Below are 8,515 nucleotides of genomic sequence, written 5' to 3'. Positions count from 1 at the left end.
AACGGTGCGTCGCACACCGGACCGCACGGGAACAAAGCTGCCATCAGTGCGAGCTAGTCGACGCGACACGACACACGTCTCCCCAGTTCTTCCGCCGCGGACCACGTGCGTCGAGTCAACGTGACTCCGCCGTAAATGCGTACGCGCGGCCGTGAACGCAGTCGCCGTTAAATTGTCTTTCGCTTCTTCGCGGACGTTACGGCGCCTCCGGTCGCGCCAAGAGCAGAACATTCTGTGACGCGGCCTTTTGTCTCGCTCGGTCCACGCGGTCGCGCCACGGCTCGTCACTGGAGTGTACACCCTCCGGGATCGGTGACCGAGCCGTGCCGCCAGTGCAACGCGCCTATATAGACGGACATCAGCGAAGTATATTATTTGTCATTTATTGTAACGGCAGGAAAAATAAATGTGTCCTGTCCAGAAACCGCTTTGGTCATTTATTGCCACAAAGCCTCTCCCATGAGCATAGTGCGTGGGCGCGGCGATAAATGCCGGTTCACTGCACATGAGCGACTGTAAGCGGGGATACAACACGTTCTCGCTTCACGATCATGGTTCCTACCTTTCTTTTCTTTATTTTGGTTTAGGTACATTTAAATTACAAGCAATATGTTCAGAGGATCCAGGCAATATATTAGAGCTACACATTGCATTAGAGTCAAAACAAATATCTCTAAAATCATCTACAAAATATTTAGTAGAAGAAGTCATCCAAATTTCATCAGCATGACTTAATGCACATGTTTGAGTAACATCAACGATGGTTTGTTAGACCCTTTCCATTACATTATTAGTGATGAACTGTGGTTTCATCTTTCTGGTCAACTGAATTCATAGAACACAAGGTAATGGGCCACTGGAGAACTCTAACATTGTGTTTCAGCAACCCCTCCATTTAAATGAACATTTAAACAATCTGTGCTCAGGTGCAGTAAATGAAACATAAAAGTAAAAGAAAGTCTGTTTGCACAGACTTTACTGCAGTGTGTAACAGCTTACAACTAACGGCAGACAAAGATGTACACACAGAATTAGCAGCAAAAGCAAAAGCATCTAAAGAATGGAAGATAATGCAACTCAAAGAAAAACAGTGTTACTTCTTTAAGATAACATTAACATTGTACCGTTAACACAATCATTCTTCCTGCACTCCATAAGTGATTGGAACCAGAAAATCCCTGATAACTGGTCCAATGGGCTGTACTCTCTGGCATGCACTTCACAGACTAAAGGTGTAGACATAGACAGCTGTAGCTTTTGTGAAGTATAAGACAGAGGAACAGCAGATCCAGTTAGAATTAAGGTAGAGGTGTTTCTTTTAAATGTCTAGTAACTATTGCAAAAATGAGTCACAAAGAAGTTCACAATTATATGTTGAGAAATGAGGAGTTTGAATTATATTGGTATGATCTATATAGGCATCTACTGAAGCATGACGACAGACTCAAGGTGATACAAAAATTTATAGAGCAGGCATTTAATAACATTAAAAGTAACATCAGTAATTTGAATTCAAATTTGGACAAAAGCAGTATTAGATTTACATTCAAAATTAGATCAGTAGAATACTAAAATTTGCAGTTTAAATTCATATTTGAGCAGTGATGCTGATGGGGTAACAATCTAAATTCAATGACAGCTTGTTTAGAAAGCAAAATTCAAGATGTAAGAGAAAATTTGAAATTGAAATCAATTGCTTTTTATATGTTACACTGAAAAGAGGAAAACAAATGGAAGTGGTTATTGATTCCTATTAGGCTAAAGAATGTAGTAAAGAATGTGGTAATAGTTTAAATTGTTAATATGAATGTGGATACAGTGAATGATATTATGACACACAGTCAAATAGATAGAACAAAAAAATTGACACAGAGAGGCACACACACACACACACACACACACACACACACACACACACACACACACACACACAGTAGAAATTCATTCATTTATTTCTGTGTCCGGTCAGCCTTTCCAGAAGGTAGCAACTCAGATGGCCTTGTTGTTTCCCTCAGTCAGGTCCTGTGTTGTGCAGGGTTGTTCAAGTTGAGGACAAATTAGCACATGGGCTGGGTCTTGTGTTGTTCTGCACTCACAGGATGTATCTCCATCAGCTGGAAGAATGCCCCATTTTCGAATGTTGGTCTTACAAAGAGGAACGCCTACCCTAAGATGACTGAGTGATCTCCGAATAGTGTAGGGTGGGTCATTTCCTGGAGCTAGCTCTTCCTTTACAGGGATCATAAGTTTGCTTAGACCTCTCTACATCAGCAGCAACAGCCTTTCTAATAGTGAGGGGAGCTATTCCAACAATTGGATAGATTTATTGACTGGAGTTGGCTTCATACATCCCGACAAGATTCGGATGGTCTCATTGATTGCAATATCAACCTGCTTGGTGTGAGTGGATGCACTCCACACTGATGAGGCAACCTTACGCACTTTCCTCCAGAGCTTGCGAATGTATAACCTTGATACACATTCATTAAACATTCTAAGCAGCCATTGCAGAGTACTTTGATGTCATCAATGGCAGTAGCAATCTATCCTTTTCATAATATTGTCGCAGAAGAAGCTGACTAGCACTGTGGTGTGGTTTTGATATTAAACTGTTGCATGGAGGGTCGTGAGTTCAAAACTCACCTGGACTGTGCAATTTTAATTTCTGAATTTGGTTCGAGTACATTCTAGAAGTATCGACAAATGGCAAGAATCATTGTACTGGAATGTTCTGTAGCTGTATATATACTGTATGTGTTCTGGCCGGAGGCAGTTCGCTCTGCACTCTTGTATGAGCAAGTGCTGAATAAACCTTCGTTAAGTGAAGTTAGTGTTCGTCATTCATCTAATCACACCTTTTTCTGCGTGACATTATTCAGGTGGAGGCGCTGGGAACTGGAACATGTGATAGCACACATTATCGACGACACAGTGGCTCCCATTAGGCCGCGACAGAGCCACCGTTTACGTGGCGAGAAACCAGAGTTCGAGCCATATTCGACATATCGCAATCTACCGGAGACAGAAGACGAAGAGGACGTTACGATGACAGCAACTGTGTGCCACCACATGAGACATCCTTCCTGTTCTGTGGTGACGATGGTCAAGATCCAAACAAGTGGTTGAAGGTATATGAGCGTATAGCTAGATTTAAGAAATGGGATGACACCATATGTTTGGCTAACATATTTTTCTACTTGGAGGGCACTGCCAAGCAATGGTATGAGAATAACGAAGAGAAGTTCACAAGCTGGGAAGTATTCCAGGTGGAGCTGCGCAAGTATTTCGGCGATACACAACGACAGAAGTGCAAGGCTGAAGATAAATTAAAATGTAGGGCACAGCTTTCAGGAGAAACTACAGCATCCTACATTCAAGTCGTCTGCGAGCTGTGTAAAATAGTGAATCCTAGAATGAAGGAGAAAGACAAGGTTGCACATCTCATGAAGGGTGTTGCTGAGGACATGTACCAAGCCCTACTCCTGAAGGAAATTTCGACAGCAGACGACTTCATAAAATGGTACCAATATATCAAGACAATGCATCAAAAAGAAATTACACACAAGAAGTTTGAACGGCTTCCAAGCATCGTATCGATGTCTGTGATGGAGGAAGCAACTGATTTCACAAGTGTTCTTCGTCAGATAGTGAGACAGGAAGTTCAGAAGGCACTTGGATTACACGGCGAGCATAAAACCGAGACGCTTCATGAGGTCATAAGAGAGGAAGGGGAACAGATATTTAACCCAATCTCTCGTCCTTCATTTCCCTTTAAAACGGTGAAAAAGTTGAGACCCAGGTGGAGTTACGTTCCTACAATGCCGCATGAGAAACCTGTTTGGGCACCAAGGAAGACAGACGTCTGGAGGACCCAGGATAACCAAACAGTATGTTTCCACTGCGGACGACCGGGACATGTGGTGCGCTATTGTCGAGAAAGGCGGCGGATATTGATAACGCCCGCGCCAGAAGACAGCAGACCAATCTTTGCCGACGCCAACTCCGGGGCGACCAAGATGAACAAGATGTGTGTGCAGGGCGACGTAGGTTATCATCGCCGCAAGCTAGCCGCTGGAGAGGGAGCTTCCCAACACGCCACTCAAGGTCTCCATCGCCGTTTAGAAGCTCCAGCCGATCACCTAGCCACTGCAACCCGGAAAACTAAAGGGTGCGACCTTCCTTCGAGGTGAGGCTGCCGAAGAGAAAAATCCTCCGCCGTCGACCACTACAAAAATGAGAGGAAACTACATCGATATCCTCATGGATGGCCTACCAGCCCAAGTGTCTTGTGGCCTCTGGAGCATCATATTCAGTCATTTCGAAGAAGTACCATCGCCAGTTGCAGAAAACTGTATTCGTCTACAACAAAACATCTCTGCTGAAGGTGGCTAATGGGAAATACACTCCTGGAAATGGAAAAAAGAACACATTGACACCGGTGTGTCAGACCCACCATACTTGCTCCGGACACTGCGAGAGGGCTGTACAAGCAATGATCACACGCACGGCACAGTGGACACACCAGGAACCACGGTGTTGGCCGTCGAATGGCGCTAGCTGCGCAGCATTTGTGCACCGCCGCCGTCAGTGTCAGCCAGTTTGCCGTGGCATACGGAGCTCCATCGCAGTCTTTAACACTGGTAGCATGCCCCGACAGCGTGGACGTGAACCGTATGTGCAGTTGACAGACTTTGAGCGAGGGCGTATAGTGGGCATGCGGGAGGCCGGATGGACGTACCGCCGAATTGCTCAACACGTGGGGCGTGAGGTCTCCACAGTACATCGATGTTGTCGCCAGTGGTCGGCAGAAGGTGCACGTGCCTGTCGACCTGGGACCGGACCGCAGCGACGCACGGATGCACGCCAAGACCGTAGGATCCTACGCAGTGCCGTAGGAGACCGCACCGCCACTTCCCAGCAAATTAGGGACACTGTTGCTCTTGGGGTATTGGCGAGGACCATTCGCAACCGTCTCCATGAAGCTGGGCTACGGTCACGCACATCGTTAGGCCGTCTTCCGCTCACGCCCCAACATCGTGCAGCCCGCCTCCAGTGGTGTCGCGACAGGCGTGAATGGAGGGACGAATGGAGACGTGTTGTCTTCAGCGATGAGAGTCGCTTCTGCCTTGGTGTCAATGATGGTCGTATGCGTGTTTGGCGCCGTGCAGGTGAGCGCCACAATCAGGACTGCATACGACCGAGGCACACAGGGCCAACACCCGGCATCATGGTGTGGGGAGCGATCTCCTACACTGGCCGTTCACCACTGGTGATCGTCGAGGGGACACTGAATAGTGCACGGTACATCCAAACCGTCATCGAACCCATCGTTCTACCATTCCTAGACCGGCAAGGGAACTTGCTGTTCCAACAGGACAATGCACGTCCGCATGTATCCCGTGCCACCCAACGTGCTCTAGAAGGTTTAAGTCAACTACCCTGGCCAGCAAGATCTCCAGATCTGTCCCCCATTGAGCATGTTTGGGACTGGATGAAGTGTCGTCTCACGCGGTCTGCACGTCCAGCACGAACGCTGGTCCAACTGAGGCGCCAGGTGGAAATGGCATGGCAAGCCGTTCCACAGGACTACATCCAGCATCTCTACGATCGTCTCCATGGGAGAATAGCAGCCTGCATTGCTGCGAAAGGTGGATATACACTGTACTAGTGCCGACATTGTGCATGCTCTGTTGCCTGTGTGTATGTGCCTGTGGTTCTGTCAGTGTGATCATGTGATGTATCTGACCCCAGGAATGTCTCAATAAAGTTTCCCCTTCCTGGGACAATGAATTCACGGTGTTCTTATTTCAATTTCCAGGAGTGTATGTAAAACCTACAGGAAGATGTACCATCGTGCACCCACGTGTGGCCATACACAGCCCTGGAATTCACCATCTTACAAGAGTGTAGTCATGACATCATTCTTGGATGGGACATTTTGAAAGCTTGTCAAGCAATTATAGATTGTGGTTACTCGAAGATTATGCTAGACGAGATGAGATGCTGTGGACAGGAAGATACGCATCTGAGTGTATGGAGGCTATGTGTGCTGGATGAAGTGATCATTCCTGCAGTCGGTGCTAGAAAGGTAATTGTCACGTGTCATGCCATGCATCAACCCATGGATCTTGTAGTGGAATATAAGAGAAGCTTACCACTGAAGAATAACTTGGTCATCCCAGCCTCTGTCGTCTCGTTTGAGAATGGATTCGGTGAATTGTGGACAATTAACTGTCACTGAGAACCACACATCCTTCCAAGACGCATGTGTGTAGCAAACGCTGAGCCGTTAACTGAAGAACAGCTGAGCGTCTATGGGCGAAATTAGCACTACCAATACGAGACAAGATCTTCTAGCTCGACTATCACCAGATCTCACTAAGGAACAACAGAAGAAGCTACTTGCCATTCTTCAAGAGTTCTCTGAATGCTTCAACCCACATGTGAAGAGCAAATTAGACAAATCGATGGCGAAGCACCGGATTAGCACTGGAGACCATCAACCAATAAGCCAGAGAGCATACTGTGTGTCAGCAATGGAAGGTCAAATAATTCACGACCAGGTAGAGAAAATGATGAAGAATGACATCGACATCTTGGGTTGTTGGGTGTTCTGCTGGATATCAGCGTCGTACTCACATGATATTTCGGTAGCGTAACTCGTTACCTTCATCAGGTGCGACCTGAGACTACTCCTCGAGTGGACCTGGTGCAGTATTTACTCCTGTGGCCTTGCCCCTTCAACAGGCGCTCCCTCTGCGGTCCGCACCCGCTCGCTGCGATCTTCTGAAAAATTTCCTTTTCGGTCCGCTTCAGTCCTGGGTGTTCTCTTTGCGGTTCGCGCCCGCCAGACACGCTCTAGGGTGTTCCATCTTCGGTCTGGTGTGTTTGGAATCCCGTCTGTGGTACGAGGCACTCCCCCTGTGGTCCTCTCCCGCTCACTGTGATCTGCTGGAGCGTTGCCGTTCCATTTTCGGTCCGCTGCGGTTCTAGATGTTCCCTCTGCGGTCCGCGCCCGTCAGTTCCAACCCTGGCCGTTCCATCTTCGGTCTGGTGCGCCTGTAACGGAAAAGGGAACGGCAATGCACCAGAAGATCGCAGCGAGCGGGCGCGGACCGCAGAGGGAGTGCCCATAGGCGGAAGGCCACAGGAATAAATACTGGACCAGATCCACTTGAGGAGTAGTCTCAGGTCGCACCTGATGAAGGTAACGAGTTATGCTACCGAAATATCGTGCAAGTACGACGCTGATATCCAGCAGAACAACTGACAACCCAAGATGTCATTAGATTGCCAGGAAAGCCTGAAGAATTATATAAGAATGACATCATTCAACCTTCACAGAGCCCATGGTCGTCACCAGCGACCCTTGTCAGGAAGAAGGATGGCAGTTGGCGCTTTTGTGTTGATTGTAGGAAGCTTAATAATATAACTAAAAGGACAGTTACCCTCTCCCATGAATGGATGATACACTAGATTGTCTGAAGGGGGCTAAGTTTTTCTCTACCATGGACATATGCTCGGAATACTGGCAAATCGAAGTAGATGAGGCTGATCGTGAGAAAACTGCATTCATTACCCCTAAGGGCCTGTATGAGTTTAAGGTAATGCCATTTGGTTTGTGTAATGCACCAGAAATTTTGAACGTGTGATGGATAATCTTCTACGTCACCTGATGTGGACGATGTGCCTTTGTTATTTAGATGACATTATAGTGTTCTCAGCGACATTTGATTAACATATAAAAAGATTGAGGGCAGTTGTTAAGTGCTTCCAACAAGGCAGACTGAAATTTAATCCAAGAAAGTGTCTCTTTGGAGCAAAAGAAATCAAAATACTTGGACACCTTGTGTCAAACGAAGGTGTGTGGCCAGACCCAGGAAAGGTGAAATCTATAACGGAATTTCCTATTCCTAAAAGTATTAGAGACGTGAGAAGCTTCCTCGGATTATGTTCTTATTACCATCGTTTTATCAAAGACTTTTGTATCAAAGCCAGTACAGTTCAAGAGTTGTTAAAAGCTGATGCTAAATTTATCTGGGGTGCTCAACAACATTATTTCGATGTGCTGTGAAAAGCTCTGACGACTGACCCTGTACTTGGTCTGTATAATGAGAGAGCACCTGCAGAACTACACACAGATGCCAGTGGGTATGGGATCGGTGCTGTTCTGGTGAAAATTTCGGATCGAAAAGAGAAGGTTGTAGCTTATGCTACTAGGACACTTAGAAAAGCCGAGAGAAACTACTCAACTAAACTACTGTGATCTGGGCCATGTGAAAATTTTGACGGTATCTCTATGGAAGGGCATTTATAGTTGTTACAGACCATCATTCACTTTGTTGGCTCACAGATCTTAAGGATCAAACAGAACGACTCGCCTGGTGGGCACTACGTCTTCAAGAGTATGGCATTACCATAGTGTGCAAAAATGGAAGAAAACACCAAGATGCTGACTGTCTCTCAAGAAACCCTGTGCAAGACCATCAAGACTTTGATGAAGATGGTGACTGTC

This window comes from Schistocerca serialis, chromosome 1 (assembly GCF_023864345.2).
Source record: "Schistocerca serialis cubense isolate TAMUIC-IGC-003099 chromosome 1, iqSchSeri2.2, whole genome shotgun sequence".
NCBI lineage: Eukaryota > Metazoa > Arthropoda > Insecta > Orthoptera > Acrididae > Schistocerca > Schistocerca serialis.
This window is presented reverse-complemented; position numbering follows the sequence as displayed.